General features: G+C 43.6%; 1 protein-coding gene across 1 annotated transcript in view; it reads right to left on the minus strand.

The window, feature by feature from the left end:
- DICER1 (dicer 1, ribonuclease III) overlaps positions 1–16220 on the minus strand; it is a 521797-nt gene that overhangs the window by 476315 nt on the left and 29262 nt on the right. The window contains exon 2 of the mRNA XM_086937733.1: positions 7117–7216. The gene's annotated coding sequence lies outside the window, so the exon portion shown is untranslated. The remainder of the gene's footprint in view (positions 1–7116; positions 7217–16220) is intronic.

The raw sequence follows: 16220 nt of genomic DNA on the forward strand, positions 1-16220 counted from the left end.
TGTGATTGTGTGTATGTGTGTGTGTGTGTATGTGTGATTTTTCAGCTGTGGTTGTATATGTGTGTGTGTTGTGTGTTGTTGAGTGGGTGTATGTATGTGTAGTTGTTTGTGTGCTTGTACGTGGTTGTGTTTGTGTGTGCTTCTGTTTTAGCAACCCTATTTCAAACCATTGCTTAGATAACAACACGTGAGACATGGCGTATGTAGGAGCAGACTGCATGTGCCCCGCTGGACATGTCCGCAAATGGGAATTTTTTTTTCAAAGCTGCACCTCTCCCTTTAATGGACCAAAGCTACTCTAAAGAGCACATTTCTGTAATCAGAAACCATTCACATGGAACTGGAGCCATTGTAAGCCCAGAGGTCACTGCTGTTGCTGCTGTGACTTTATTAAGCTCCCCAACGTTTACTGCATATAGTACAGAGGGAGATACAGAAAAATAGAGAGGGAGAAACAGAGATATATAATTAAAGTAAGTGTGTGTGTGTGTGAGAGAGAGAGAGAGAATATGCATTGATGCTAGATGGATGAATGGGTAGATGGATGTGTGGGTGGGTGACTGGCTAGGAGTCTGGATGGATGGGTGTGTGGATAGGTGGGTGGTTGAATGAGGAGATGAAAAGAGAGGTATAGAAAGGGGAGAAAGAGTGTGAAGATAGTTTTAACATTTGTCCTACAGCAGGTTGTTGTTCCTAATCCGGGCCTTAATCTTCCTTACCCAATAAATGTTAGGCTGATGATTTTGTTATTCTCTGTGAAGGGACAGTTTCCGAAGTGGCCTATTAGTACACAGGTCATATTTCAGATTGCATTGCTATCAATAAAAAGATCACTTTCGCTATGATGCGTTGACATAAAAGAGCACTGCCGACACAGCTCTCTTGTGTTCCAATACGAAAATATTTACTTTATCAATGTGGCTATAGAATGTCTTTAAAAATATGTAAAGAATAAGTGAGGGCTCTAAACCAGTCCTAGAAAAGTCCTTGTTGTCTGACAGACGTGAAATCATAAATACTCATCCACTCCAAATACTCTACATCGCTCTTGAAAAAAAAACAAAAACATTTTGACTGCCTAGCAATTTGCCTCTGGTTGTGCAATAAGTGTCTCCAAATGGGCTACCAACTATTTTTAGGCAATCTATGCAGAAACATTTCTCCTCCCTCCCTCTCAAGGCTGTCTTATTGATTTTGGGTTCTGTAAACGGAGCTCACGGCGCACGCAGACATCCTGCCAAAGCATCTGCATTGCCTCGCAGCGCTCCCTAGGACAGCAGACAGCGCGAGGAGGTTTGATCCCGATTTGGTGCGCAGATCCATTATTACAGCCCTGGGTCACTCGTGCAGCGCTGTGCAGAAACGCATTTCTATGGTACTAGTTGATATTCCAACAGAATAACAAAAAATCAAACGAAATTGTATAAGCAATAATCCAAGCGTTTAGTTTAAGAAAAAAAATCTGTATAGGTAAGTAAAATTTTTACTTTATCAATGCAGACCCTACAAATATGGTCATTCCACGGCTGTTGCGTCAAATAAATGCAATACAGCCAGTGACTTCACATTTCGATGTTTTAAACTAAGAAGACCTCCAGTTAAATACAGAAGACCAGTGTCGGATCTACACAGTAAAACCCTAACAGATGTAAAACAAATAGGCAGTACGCAAAGATGATGAAAGAATCACAAAACCCAAGTCAAACATCGTGACTGTTCACAGCTATCCTACATCCTAGGCAGCATGTACCATTTATTCAGTGCTTAATTTGTAAAATATGAAGTGCAGGTGCTCAAATGTTTGTCGGATGCCACATCTACTTTTCTCCGTCTCCACCCACTTCCTCTACTGGCTCCACCCACCTGTTACTTAGCGCTACACCAACCAGTTCAGCACAAATGCTAAGTTGTCGCAAATCTTGACCTTTTGAGTTTTTGGAAAGAAGCACATTAGTTCTAAGTGCTTTGCTGTAATTGTTATTTTATGTTCATTTTGGGGGATTAAGGGTTGACTGCACTCCGAAAAAACAATACAGGACCCGCAGTCAACAAATGTGTGAAAAAAATATGGTGCAATCAAGTTTTGTCTGTGCTTTAAACATTTATTTTCTCGTTCTAACCACATTTTTGTTCTGAACTGACACTTTTGGTTTTGCTTTGGTTTAGTTATGACTCTACATGTCCCGCTCTAGAAATGTAATTTGATTCGCACCTCACTTTTGTTTTCCTTCTCTGTCACGCGCTTCATCACGCACACGCATTTAGATCTGACACTTGTTAGGCGAAAAAACACTGACTGACATTCATCCAAGGCTCTAAAAAGAGGGTTTAAATTTAAAATTGCTCAACGGGTTAAAAAGATTCTTAAACGCATCTATAAATACATCAAAGAGATGTCCCTCAGCACCTTTGACAAGACGTCATTAAAGCAGGCTAGTGCCAATAATTCCACTAGTAATTATGACCCGATAAACCAGCAACAATTTCGATGATATGGCCGTGGCACTTAGGGATGAGCTTCTTCATTGACTCTCTAAACAGCGCCGCCATTACCGTGGGCATGTGTGCAACATAAAGGTTTTCTAGAGGCAGAACATGGATGTACTCCCACATATAAAAGCTGCCGCAAGAAAATCCGAATTTAAAGTTAAACACAACATCCACAAACCTCTTAGCATTTTACGATAGTGCATTCCAGTGGCAATGTCCCCTGGGCGGCATTCATATTTTTCATTTAACACTAACAGGACAATTTTTGCTTAATAAAAAACCTAACTCACCTTTCTGCTGCAGAGAGCGGAGCTGCCCTGGGCTCTCTGTGACAAAAATCCTGCGCAGAGCGCGCTCCAGTAATGTTAGCCACCGGAAGTAAATCTGTTGACTTTTCCAGGGCCCGCCCGCCCCACGATGTAGTACAGGTCAGCTAATCAAAACACTTACAGCAACGCATGGGCGGGCAAAAGCGTGCCGGGGAACGATGCAGCCAACAATGCGTCCGATATAGCGCCTGGAAGTCGGCCAGGGCATTGGAATCACAGAGGAGCACTTCCTGGCTTTTTAGGATAGCCAGATCCTCCCTGGGGGATCAGATGTGAGAGAAGGAGAGACCCTTGTCTGCTGGTCTAGAAGGGGCGGATGCAGCTGAGCCGTCCAGACGGGCGAGCCCAGGGCGAGAGTCACAAATTTAAATTCACAGTTAAATATTAAGGACCAGTCCCAAAAAGGGTGATGGGCCCGTGAGAGAAAATTAAACTCCATCGTAGGGAATATGGAAACTTACTGAATACTGCAACGTGCCATTTCTATAGTGTTTTCTACCTCTTGACAGGCCTCAGGGCGCGTTCCAACTTGCAGAGTAAGCAGGTTCGGCTTGGGTGGTACATGGATGGAGGCGGGTGCTGGCTGGGGTTTGGGGGTACGCTTTACCTCCTGTGGAGGTGCATTTCATAGTGTGTGCACTGGAGCACTTGTCCTCCCCCCCACCCCTCCCCACCTGTGAAAGTGCAAGCCCAGCCTGGAGCAGGAAGGGGGGTACTGAGAACCGAGGGCAGATTCGTTGGTGAAATTAAAGGTTCGGAGACGCGGCTCATGGTCGACATTAGGGTGAATGTTAGGTTTCCCTAACAACTCATACCCACCACCCCTCTCCCCCCGCCAAAAAAAGAACACATAACACACAATGGTCCCGAGGCAGGATGTTTGCTTTCCACTGTCCCTGTGCAGTTTCACTCTTTGTTGGTGACCTAAGGTCCTTACGTGCTGCTCTGCCAATGAAGAAAGAAAACCGCACACTACTCTGGGTAGGTGTCAACCTGTGTCACTGCTGGTGCCGTAAAACAGAGTCAATCCTGGTGTCACCAGGGTCAAATGGTCTTATCCTGCGCACCTAACTCCGCCAGATAATACTCAGGGATTCTGCTGTCCGACTACAGTAACCTGATGCGAATTCAGCCATACGGAAAAGCGAAACAGATATCCGTCTACTGCCCATCGCCTAAGGGCAGCAGTGGCAATTCCATCTGAATGGCTCAGGCGGTCATGGGAGACGTCGAGAACAACACTGTGCCGAGTGAGACAGTGAAGAGGAGACAGTATTTAATCAATTAAGTCAAGTCAAAAATGTAATTCGAATAATGTGACATGCAAGCAGCAGACGCATAGACCCGGCCCTGATAAGTAAGTGCCGGTGCTAAGCACTGGCACAAATTAAGCACTGCTTTATTCCTTCTGTCACTACGCTAAATCAATACACTGTCTCTAATGCAACAGATCCTTCCGTTCTATCCAAGTTGGCTGCCGAAATGCTGGCGAGTCACGATGTTACACGCCCTCTCCCAATTGCTCCAATTGTACCAGCACACTTAACCTGCAGACTCTGGCACCTACCGACGCTCCGGCTGCCGCCAGCCTGCAGTGAATATTAGTAATGAGATTAAAAGCGGCCGCAAAATGAAATTAAAGGCGGCCGCGAAATGAAACTAAAAGCGGCCGGAAAATAAAACCAGCCGTGAGCGTGCACACTCCCGAACTTCCGGTTTCGGGATGTGCCCGCTCACGGCTGTCGTGGGGCGGGACTTCCGTCTTTGCGAGAAGCCCGCGCCCATGGAGTGGATGGCCCAGAGACTGGTGGCAACAGAAGTCAGGAGCGGCGGCTGAGGCAGCTGATGCCGTAAGTGGGGCTTTGGGGGCTTGGCACGTGTGTGTGTGTGTGTCTGTGCGTGTGTGTGTGTCTGTGCGTCTGTGTCTGCACGTGCATGAGTGTGTGTGTATGGGCGTGCCAGCCTGCATACGCGCGTCCACAGAGCCTGGTCCGCTCGTGCACCAGTCTATCTCCCTTGAGGAGCAACTCAATCACAATAGGTCGAGAGAGTTCGACCTAATCATAACTAGGGCTCCCGGTTTTCCGTTTAAACGGATTAATACACATAAATACAGACGGAAAACATTTTTTCCTTTGTCTGTATTTATAAATAGACACGGAAAAATACTGACAAACCGGCAAATGTGTCTATCCCTGTCTGAGGTTCACATGGGCTGCAGAAAGAAATTTGAAACCGTTTCCTGATTCTCTTGCACACTATTCTTCCATCTAAATCACCCTAAGCATTCCCCTGCTGAGCGATTTGTTTCCAGGGAGCCTCTACCGCCCTGACAGCAGCAGTCCAGGAGCGCTTATCAGCTTTTTTTAATTGAACACTCTCGGCTGTTAAGGCTGTAATGATGTAATCAGCTGTCTCTTTCTCTGGACTCGGTGCCTGTGTAGATCGCTTGAAAGGAAAAGGAGGGAGCACCATGGGTGAGTAGGGAGGGGACCCCAGGACACACTCAAATCACAGCGTGGGCAAACCTAGCCTGAAAGCGAACCCACACAGAGACAGAAAACTTCAGAGCGCCAATCTTCAGAAAGGCCTTGGAAACGAAGGGGTGTCCTGTAAACAAAACTTTGCACTGGTTCAGAAATTGACTGGATGGATATGTATGTACCACGCTAGCAGCTTGTGCAAGGGGGACACCTCCTTGTACTAACGGCGGCAGCATGATAAAAATATAATTAAAATTGATTAGTTCTAAAATAGCTGTGTTTACATGATACGAAGTGGGAAAATATGCTTTCCCCTTCCAAACCTGAAATACCACCATGTGTTCGCCCAGCCCTTCATTTAGCACTCAGTGCCCCCGGAGTGAAAATCATTCTGTTCTATTTGTTTTAATGGGTTATTCGAAGACCAGGCTGGTCATTTGAATATATATGTCACTCTTTTAAAATAAAATGCAATGTAATGCTTACACGCATTTTCCAGGTAGTTAAATCCATTTTGTTCTTTTTATATAAATATTTATATAATATGGAGCAGAGAAAAATATATTTGCCCCCATTCCTTGCCCGGAAAAATCGTAGGCAAGTAGGGCTCTCTCATTTGGTTGAGCCTCTTAGACTGGGCCTTCATGGGCAGCGCTTTTATTTATCTTGAAGTGTATAACCAGGCCCAAATCTCGGCGTCTGCTCACCATCCTGTGATCCTGGGCAAATAACTTGATTTACCAGTGCATGTAGAAATTAGAGGGATTTTGTGTAATCAGACTGGCGCTCATGTCAAGCACTTCAATGCCTTTGGTGCACGCTATACAAAACAGGAAAAAATGCACAACGATGTCAAACAAAAACATTTTCTTTGAGAAAAAAACCCTCCCCAAGCAAAAGGTATCCATTCAAGATGAACATGATAAACATGAATAAATGGGAGGAATTAGAGTACACTTGCACGCTGTTCCCTGGACTACTTTTGCTATGAAGTGAAGGTGTTAACAGTTGATAAAGTTGGAGATCAGAAGTCCTAACCGGGGTTAAACTGTACAGACCATATGGATAACTAGGATTTAGGGACTCCCTCAGTCTGTACTCTGAATAATTTGTACTAATGTCCGGAGGCCAAACGGCACAAAGGCAAAAAACAACCAGAAAGAGCCCCAATGTCCTCAAAGTCTCTTGAAATATACATGTTCTTATCCTACAATGGCAAAGTTTTCAAGTTTAAGTATTCTGTTTATTTAGTTTGACCTATATATATATATATATATATAATATATATATATATATATATATATATATATATATATATATATATATAATCTAAATCTATAACAACCGAGTTGAAGTGTGCATTGTCTAATTAAATAAATGTGGAAAAATACTAGCTGCAGCGGCTTTTTTGCTTGCAACACAAATAAATATGGATAAATACAGAAAAAATGACCCAAAAATAAATATGGATAAATACAGACGGAAATGTAAAAAAAATAAATACCATAACACCGGGAGCCCTAATCATAACAGACTGGAAGTTGGCAATAGAATGAGACGAAGAGGATAGATTAAAGATGAGCTGGAGGTCATCCGCAGCTTGATCTAATCTACTCAGGCATTAAGTATTAGGGTTTTATCTTCTAATGTTGGCACTACATTTCCGTGACGATGCTGTACCTTTTAGTGATAAGATAATTAGAATATCTGTATGTCGTCCTTGGCATGCATTTCAGCCATCAATAAAAAATAAAACATCTCATAGAAGAAACCATTTGACAGAATCTCAATTACGTTCATAAATTCGTGCTTACCGTTTTCGTTTCATAAAATGAAGTGCTTGCATTTTCTGAACTGCAATTCTCGAGTGAGCCTTCCATTTCTACGCCAATTACATTATTCCAAATTGATTGCCTTTAAAAAAAAAAAGTAGAAATTAAACCACAATGACCAACACAAGTTATCAATTCATGCAACACAAAACCCTTTCAGGTCTAGCTAAGGTTAAATGTATGTAAGAATCAGTTGTTAATCATTAGTCAATCAGGTGCAGATGTCAAACTACCTACACAAACTTTCAACAAGCTGCGTTTTTTACTTAAAACAAATAGCTCCTTTAACTTTTTTCTAATCTTTTTGGGGTTTTTGGGAATGTCAAACAAACACATTTGTCTGAGACCACAGTGCAATTCAAGTATTCAATGAATGAATGAATGAAATTATTTAAATAAAATGTATATAGCGCAATGGCTACCCTGAGGCCTCCCAGCGCTGTGGACTAACACAGAATGACAGGAAAGGAGAGGATTAGTTGCATTTATTGAAAAGAACGTTTTTTAGGAGCTTTCAAAATGAGAACAGGTTATGCTCCTTCCGCAGGTAGAGTGGGAGGGTGTTCCAGGAGTTGGCAGCATTATGAGAGAAGGAGCGCCAGCCGCATCCAGCCTTCCTTATTCTATGTGTGATGACTAGGAAGGAAGACAGAGCGGAGATCTCTGGAAGGTTGATACTGGGTGATCATGGATTGGATTGTCACTGGGACCTTCTTTCAGAAGACCCTGTGAGTCAGGCACATGGCCATAATCTGGATCCTTGCCTTGACTGATAGCCAATGGAGGCTCCTTAGTGCAGGTTTCGCAGATTGCCGTCGGGGGACCTGAAGGAGCATGCGAGCAGCACAGTTCTGAATGATCTGGAGCTTTTGGACGGTGACTTGGGGGGTAGAAGGAATTCCCATAGTCCAGGCGAGAAAGGAGAAGGACTTGAACCATGCTCCTTCTCGCCTGAAAAGGGAGAAGGGGAAGGATCTTGCGGAGCATCCTCAAGAGGCCGTAGAAGGTGGCTGAGGTTTTAACGGCCTGGAGCAGAACTGCAATCTTTAATACAAAAAGTAAAAAAGGACAAACAACGTTCACTTTTGTAGCAATTAAAAGTAATTTGCTCTTGATTAAAAACTCAATTTTCATCAAACAGTCTGCAAAGCTAACAATGGCACAACACAGGCATATTGTATTATTCATGCGCAAATTGAGACAATCCAACCAGCCATGTCCTTTGGATTTGAAACACCACATTTTTGAAAGGGTCACTTTTATGTACGAGTCATTGCACACAGCAAGCTTCATTTTTTGGGCACTGCTATGAACATCAGTCCATTAATCTGCATTTCAAAACAAATAAGCTGGCTGACTATAGATGGATGTTGTTATACTTGCCAGTACGAATCTAGATACACCCTGTGCCTCCATAAGCATTAAGAGGATGCCAGAGACATCCTATTGGGCACCTGGAAATGTGTAAATCAAGATACTATTGTTGGATTGGCTGAAGAGAATAATTTCATTCCCTGTTCAAACATCTCAGAACAAGAACACTGCATTCCCAGATACAACCAGCATGCTTACTACATCTTTGATGCAGGACAGAACTTCTTTTCAGAAGATTTGGACCAAATTGCAGATGCGCTACATACGGAATTCCATAACCACTTACGAAAGTTTCTTCAGTATCACAGCAATGTATTTTTTTTTACCATAGGAGTCAGAAGTATCACCCAAAGTTTATTTAAAATGCATTTTCTTTGATATGAGAGCAGCTTGTGGCCAACCAGCCTGACCCAGGATCTCCTCCATGAGTCTCCAGAAAGTTTATGCTCTCAAATTAATCTCCCACATAGACATGTAGGATGGGTTACTTGGGCATGAGGCATCAAAAACAGGAAAACAAACGATAGCAAAGACAGCCTAGCCCCCCTCCCTCCTCTTCCCCCCATTTCTGCTATATAATTTAATAATACTCTTACTGGACACAACAGGACCTATACATTTCCAGATAAAGTGAAGACCCGTTTTTTAAAGTTTTGGATATGGTGGTACGACTATCATATGCAACCTCTATAAAACAACAAATACCTTGGTAAAACATTCATACTGATGCCAGTGATCCTTTCTACCTTACTAAGACATCCCTAAATATGCCTATTGCTCAGAGTCTGCAGTGGCAACCTGGAGGAGGTTGAGGATATTTTACATGGATAGTGTGACTTGTATATCCATGACATGCATAACTACGTAAGTGATTTTGAACACTGCCAATTTGAAACGAATTCTCTCGCTTGAACTGCTTCCAATCAGGATAAATGTAATCATGTGCATATGTACTGATTATTGACTCAAGAAATCTAACCCAAAGATAGATGGTCTCATTTAGAGTTTTGAGGGCAACCCACCGACCACATGGGTAGACTGAAGGGGAGCAACAGTGATGGCTTAATAACATCCACTGCCCTGCCATACTACCACCTATAATGTTTGCATGTCGCCGCCTCCTTGGCAAAGATATCGACGCCTTCAGATGCGCTGTTGCCGCAACGGGTCTTCTGACGGCAGGTAATGGTTGCGGACAGGCCACCACGTTTTGTGTTGCTGCACAGTAAACCTTTTTGCTGTGGAAAAACAAACTCTCAAAGCAGGAGTTTCTTTTAGTAAATCAAAAAACTAATGTCTCTGAGAACCTGGAAGTTTTCTCCCTGGGTTTGGGGGTCACTTTGCTTTTTCTGTTCAGGATCACCAGGGTTTACCTGGCAGACACAGACAGGAGAAAAATAAATAAATAAAATAAATGTACATCGGACTGTGAATGAATGGGACAGGCAATCAGTTTGGCAGATAGTGTACTTTGCTGCAGAGTACCCTGTCTGCCAAACTCTGGCGTTTGTCTGTGGGCAGAATGAAGAAAAGCAAACTACTAGTAGCTTATGCAAAATGCTTTAACATTACAATATGGACTACAAAGAGTAGAAAGAAACGCATTCTTTTGCCCACTACTGCACTTCCAAGTGCATGATTAGTTTAAACACTTAGCTTTTGCATAATCCTGTATCCGTTGAGGCACTCAAAATTTTGAACGGGTTCAATACTGATACTGGAGTCACAAGGCATTTGATGAACACTCAAAAATGGAGATTAAAAGAATAAAACACACAGTCACTCTATCAGTACGTAGACCCAAAACCTTACTTCTATTGTGCAAATGAGGGGGTCATTACGATGGTGGTGAACCCGCCACTGGCAGCCTGCCGGTGGCGGATTCACTGCCATCGCAAAGCACTACTCCGCCCACCAGATTACGATGGTGGGCGGTGTGCATGGCGGGCAGAAAGTCCATCCACCACGGGCCCGAACCAGGCAATCGTTAGATTGCCTGGCAGACCCACCCGCATCAACAAAATGTTGGCGGTGCCTAGTAAGCACCGTCCGCCATATTACGTTCTGATTCAAGCCAGCCTTTGAATGGCGGTTCCTCTGCCATTCAAAGGTTGGCGAAGATTGACTTCAGGGGCCCATTGCGGGCCTCCCCTGTGCAGGGGCACTTCCTTGAAGCAATTTGGAGGCACAATAGGCAGGCACCGCGTAGTGCCCGGCACGTAGTGCAAGGAAATGGAAACTGTGCGTCATTAACATTGCGCCCGATGCTGCAGCCAGCAGCACCCACCACAATGTTAAAGATAGTAGATGCAACCGCCATTGTGGCGGTGGCATCTTAATACCCCAAGTGGTACCGCCGCCTTGTAGGCGGAAGGACCCACTCCCCGACACAATGGTGGACAGACTGAAGTCCGTCCGCCATCGGAATCAACCGCTAAATATCCATATTTCACCTTGGAGTCAACACTGCATTGATTTAAGTGCATATGCATACCGACGATGTTCTGTGAAGACCCCATGATAAGGACCTTCAATTTAATATTGCCCAACAGGAGAACACAGCTTTGTTTGCACTAGTTTGCGTATGCACAAATATCATTTCATATATACACTTGTGAAAGTGTGCAGAAAACAAAGCACAATACTTTGAGTTGTATGTGGATTTGTGCATGCAAGAGTACAAAAAGCAAGCAATGAAAATGGCAATAGGTCTCGCCTTTGATTAAGTTAAAGCCATTTGCTTTGCTAATGGTATTGTATTCTAGCTTTGCATTATTTAGTGTATATTTGTGATATGTGCATATATTTGCTCTCCCCTCACCCCTTTCGTCTGCCTCATGCTATTGCAATCCTCACTATACGAAATTAACACAAATACTGTTCTTCTATTCATTCACCTCCCAAATCTGAAACACTGCTCTTTTCCTACTAACGCTAAGCTTTAAACTACTACACAGCTAGCAAAACAATTCTAACTACATACAACTACAATATATCACAAATATACACTAAATAATGCAAAGCTAGAATACAATACCATTAGCATACCAAATGTCTTTAACTTATCAAAAGCAAGCCCTATTGCATTTGCAATGCAATAGGTCTCGCATTTGTGAGCGTTTGAGCTATTGGCGTTGTAAATGACAATGCCTTTTATTTATGGGTTTTGAAAACCTGCAAGCAGCGCGTAAACACCTACTTTGTACTTCTAGTGGTTGCTTACGAGAAGCAAGGCTGGCAGTAACTGCGCCTATTTTACAGCCAGACTTGCTTCTCGTAAGCAAGAACTACAAGTACAAAGGGGGTGTTTACACAATGCTTGCAGGTTTTCTAAACATAAATAACAGGCATTTGTCATTTAGAATGCCAATAGCTCAAACTCTCGCAAATGCAAGACCTATTGCATTGCAAATGCTTGTTGCTCCTTGTAGCTGGTTCTTCTGCTGGATCCTAATATCTGTCCTTTTCTTTTACCAGCTCCTTCAGGAGGAGTTTGGTGATCATCATTTCCCATCATTTGTATTCGGCTTTCAGGATTCTTAAGGTTTGTCAATACTATTTTCCCCCGTTTGTGGGGTATGCCTTCTATTTGGACCCTCTAATGGAGGCATTTGGCAGCTTTCATGTATACTTTTCCTGAGTAGGGTGGCAGTGGCTACAGAAAGGAGTCGCCCTTCTTCAAACAATTTAGATAAAGACTCGCGAGATTTCAAATAGCAAGTCTTTGACAGATGTTCAACTACTGCCTGCCTCCAAGCGGTCCCTTTAAATGATATGCCCTAATCAGATATTGTAACAGATTAATGGACACAAGTTTATCTTAATTTCAAAAATCCCCTGCCTTCTACGATCTGCAATGCCAAAAGAAAAGTGGAAGCCTCAGAATCCTGAAGCAAGTCAAGTGTAGCCGAGGTTCACATTTAAGTTCCAATCAAAATGGATTTCATTTTCTGAATTGATCTTAACACCTTTTGCGCGGCGGCACAAATTCTGCTGCGGTGCTGGTGAATTAATGAGTGGGCGGGGTTCGTACGCCGTCCGCCAACCGCCCCCCACACCCCCCCCCCAGCAGAAACGCCGTAGAGAAAGCCGGTAAAAGAGGGATCAAGGGTGTCCCCTTTTGTTTACTTGCGGAACGGACCCGTCATTGCAGGCCGCTCCACCGAGGGGCCTATGATTATTGTTAAAAGGCCCAGAGGGGCCCGTCCTTGCCCGTACCTGCCTCCATTTTTGTTCCCTCAGTTGCCTCGCCAGACAGTGGGCAGCTGCAACAATTAGCCTACTTATACTTGAAGTCCCAGAACGGGGCTTGGGGGACAGTTCTTGGCACAGTTGTGGTGCCAGTCCAAGAGCACAGATGAACCAGGGCCCATTTGCTTTGTCCCCAGCCGCGCCGCACCAGCGCGGGCGGCTGCAACGTCTCTCCCTACTGATGCAGAGGGCACATTGCGGGTCCAGGCCCCATGTGGTATTTTCAGCTGTCCAGCAAGTAGAGGGCAGCTGCACCATTTAGGTCTTTCTTTTAGGGGACCTGTTGAGGTAGGAGTGAGACGCACTCCTTCGCCCCCATCTATTCCTTCACAGCTGCGCAACACTTAGTGACAGCTGCAACGTTTAGGTTTGCGCAAAGTGCGCACCCTTGACTTTCGCTGCCTAGGCAGCCGCCCTGACTTTCGGACAGAGGGCATTTGAGCCCCTTAGAGATGGCTAGTTGGCCAGGGGGACTATTAGGTTTGTAGGGCGCCAGGCCCTAATGTGATTTATATAGGTGCTAGGAAATGTAATTTATATGGTATGTTTTATGCACCCTGTTTTTATGCCTCCAGATGTGCTTTTAGGATTACGACGTTTTACTTACTGTGTATTGTTCTATTTTATTCTCTGCTGTGGTTTAGGTTTGATTTATTCCCTACTGCAGTTCATGTCAGTAAGTTTATTTCCTAATGCGAGTTATGTTTAGGAGATTATGGTCTACTATGTTTAGGCTTATGAGGTTGGCACAGAATATATTTCTGGCCTTATGTGATACTGTACATGATATGATTTATGTTACAGGTTGATGCAGAGTATAGTGTGCCAGTAATTACTGGTTGTGGTCTACGTTCAGGATAGGTTATTACTTTTATTTTATTTTACCAAGTGATGATTCTGACAGTGGCCCGGTCAGTGTAAATAATCCCTTGTAAATATTGGCCCGTGCCAGTTGGCACAGTGTATATTGTGCGATTACCATTTAATGTGTTTTATGATAATACAAAGGCTATTTTTATATATAACCTTGTGTGGAGTTCCTTTTGTGGTGTGCCTAGTATGTTGTTACTGTGTGTGTTGTGCAAATGCTTTACACATTGCCACCGAGATAAGCCTGTCTGCTCATGCCAAGCTACCAAGGGGGTGAACAGGGGTCATCTTTGGCGTGCAACTTCCTTTCCCTGACTAGAGTGGTGGTCTCTGCCTGGCTTTGGCGCAAGCCCTAGCCAATTTACAAAGAAATAATTCCCTTGAACAGAGCTAGATAAACAGAGCACGAAGGTAAAAAAAAAACAATAAAAAGATTCACTAATGTAAAAAGAATTCTTAACAATTTATTGAAAATACAAATGTTAAAAAAGTGGACATACAAGAACCACTATGGCAAAAATTAAAAAAAAACAATAATACTGTTTGACATTCAATATTGACCAGCAAGATTGAAACATAAAGACAGAACACAGTGAGACATGAAACTTGTACAGTACTAAATGTATATTCCAACTCGGTTTCCAACACCTATGTTGTGCACACCACAGAATAGCATATCAACAAAGGTGTATGAGTCATGAATTATACTGAGATAGTGCGTCGACGCGTTTCGGTGGGTTTCCACGTTTTTGTCCACCTTTGTCAAGACAACATTTGGTGTCTGTCGTTGCGAGTGGGTCAATATGATCTCCCTTGAGTTTCTCTTTTGAATGTGGTCCGATTTTCGCTATTAATCACATCGGAGCGTGTTTGAATAAAGATTTGGGCTTTATATATTCCCCTCTTTGGTTAAAAAAGTCATATGCAATTGACTCCTGATATTGGAACTTGAAGGCGTTAACTTTAGCTGTTGTCTAGTATTTAGGCCTTGTGATACGTTTTCTTTTATTTATTAAAAGACCAGAGGCGCTTCAGTCGTGTCCTTGCGTCGTGAATTAATGTTTCAGATTGTGGAGCAGAGGGACTGCTTACTTCCCTGGTTCTAGGAGTTTTTTTTTTTTTAAAAGGTACCAGAGGCGCTTTCGTCATGTCCCTGTGGCGCATTGGCGTATATCACTGCTGTTCCGTCAGGGACAGCCTGCTTCTCTGGTTACGAAAGGTATGCAAGCCCTAGCCAACCAGAGATCCCATTTCTAACTCTGACGTGCACTGCACTCTGACAGCAGAACAGTATTAATGTCCATAATGTATATAACTTGCTTATCGTGGCTGCTGTTGCTCTCATTTTTACATTACATGGACAGCTATAACTTTTTTTTATATCAAACGTGGTCATGTGCCTAGAGACAGAACGTGCACTTGTGCACACAATGTCGGGGCTTTAAGTAAGCCGGGTCTCACCGGTGCTGAGCACTAGCAGTTTTTTAAAGGGGGCCTTGAAACAGGTCTCTATCGGGCTGTGTTTTGTGCCCTGGCGGTCTTTGATTTTTCCGGACTGCAGTGACACCAGGCACATAGATGTGCGCATCGTTACACTTCTCACTCTTTGAGAAGTTACAGCATGCCAGGTGAGCACATCGATGTGCGCAAGCTCACACTGCACACTTCTCACTAGTGTAGAAGTTACGGCATGACGTCATGCCAGGTGAGCGTTGTAGGGGGGGGGGGGGTGGGGGGGGGGGGAAATCCTTCAAAGAGTAATTTTCTCTCTGAATTTCCCTTCTCTTTTTGAGACTTAGCAGCATTGTCGTGGTGTCACCAGGGCTGTCAGTGGAAGCTTTTTCGATATTATATACAAGACATAGTTGCTGCTTATTTATCTTCTGCAAGTAACAACCATTGACAAAGCAAATAGACCTGACATGTTATAGATATGATGTTACTTGTTGTATCATATCATATATCTGGATGCAATGACAGAAACAGTAAAATACAAGTCGGGCAGAACACTATGCTAAGCACAGATTATTAGCATATGTGTTTTAAGCCACACCCTTAATTACATTGGCCATGCCCCTTTGAGAGAGCGACCCTAGATTTTTCATCCCACTTAAAGCCCTGCACAATGTAACTAAGTGCTTGCAAGCAGAATGAATCTGAATTCAACTACATACTGAAACATGCAGAAGTGAAAGCAAGCAGCAGCATGGGCAAGCCAACCAGCACAGCGTGGAGGTTGAAAAGTATTTCAAAACCTCATTAGCTTCTGTGCTGTATTTACCTTGCAGCCTCAACTGGCCCTCTTCAATCACCTTGTTGCAGCACCACTTCCAAGCCAATCAATGAAGCTGCTTGGTTGCAGACCTTGCACCAGCACACCAGTACCTGTAGATATTCAGTTCATCTTGTGCTGCCTAAATTGAAAAGCTATGTGCATCTCCTGCCCTGGACGCATACTTCTGGCGCACTAACACAACACGCCACACTAGCCCACATCCTGCATAAAGAAATCACAACTGTCAAATGCACCTCTCACCCCACAATGCACAGATTCACTCGAGCTGCACAAAGTAATGGGCTCCCACTGACGG

The sequence above is a fragment of the Lissotriton vulgaris genome, chromosome 9 (assembly GCF_964263255.1).
Source record: "Lissotriton vulgaris chromosome 9, aLisVul1.2, whole genome shotgun sequence".
NCBI lineage: Eukaryota > Metazoa > Chordata > Amphibia > Caudata > Salamandridae > Lissotriton > Lissotriton vulgaris.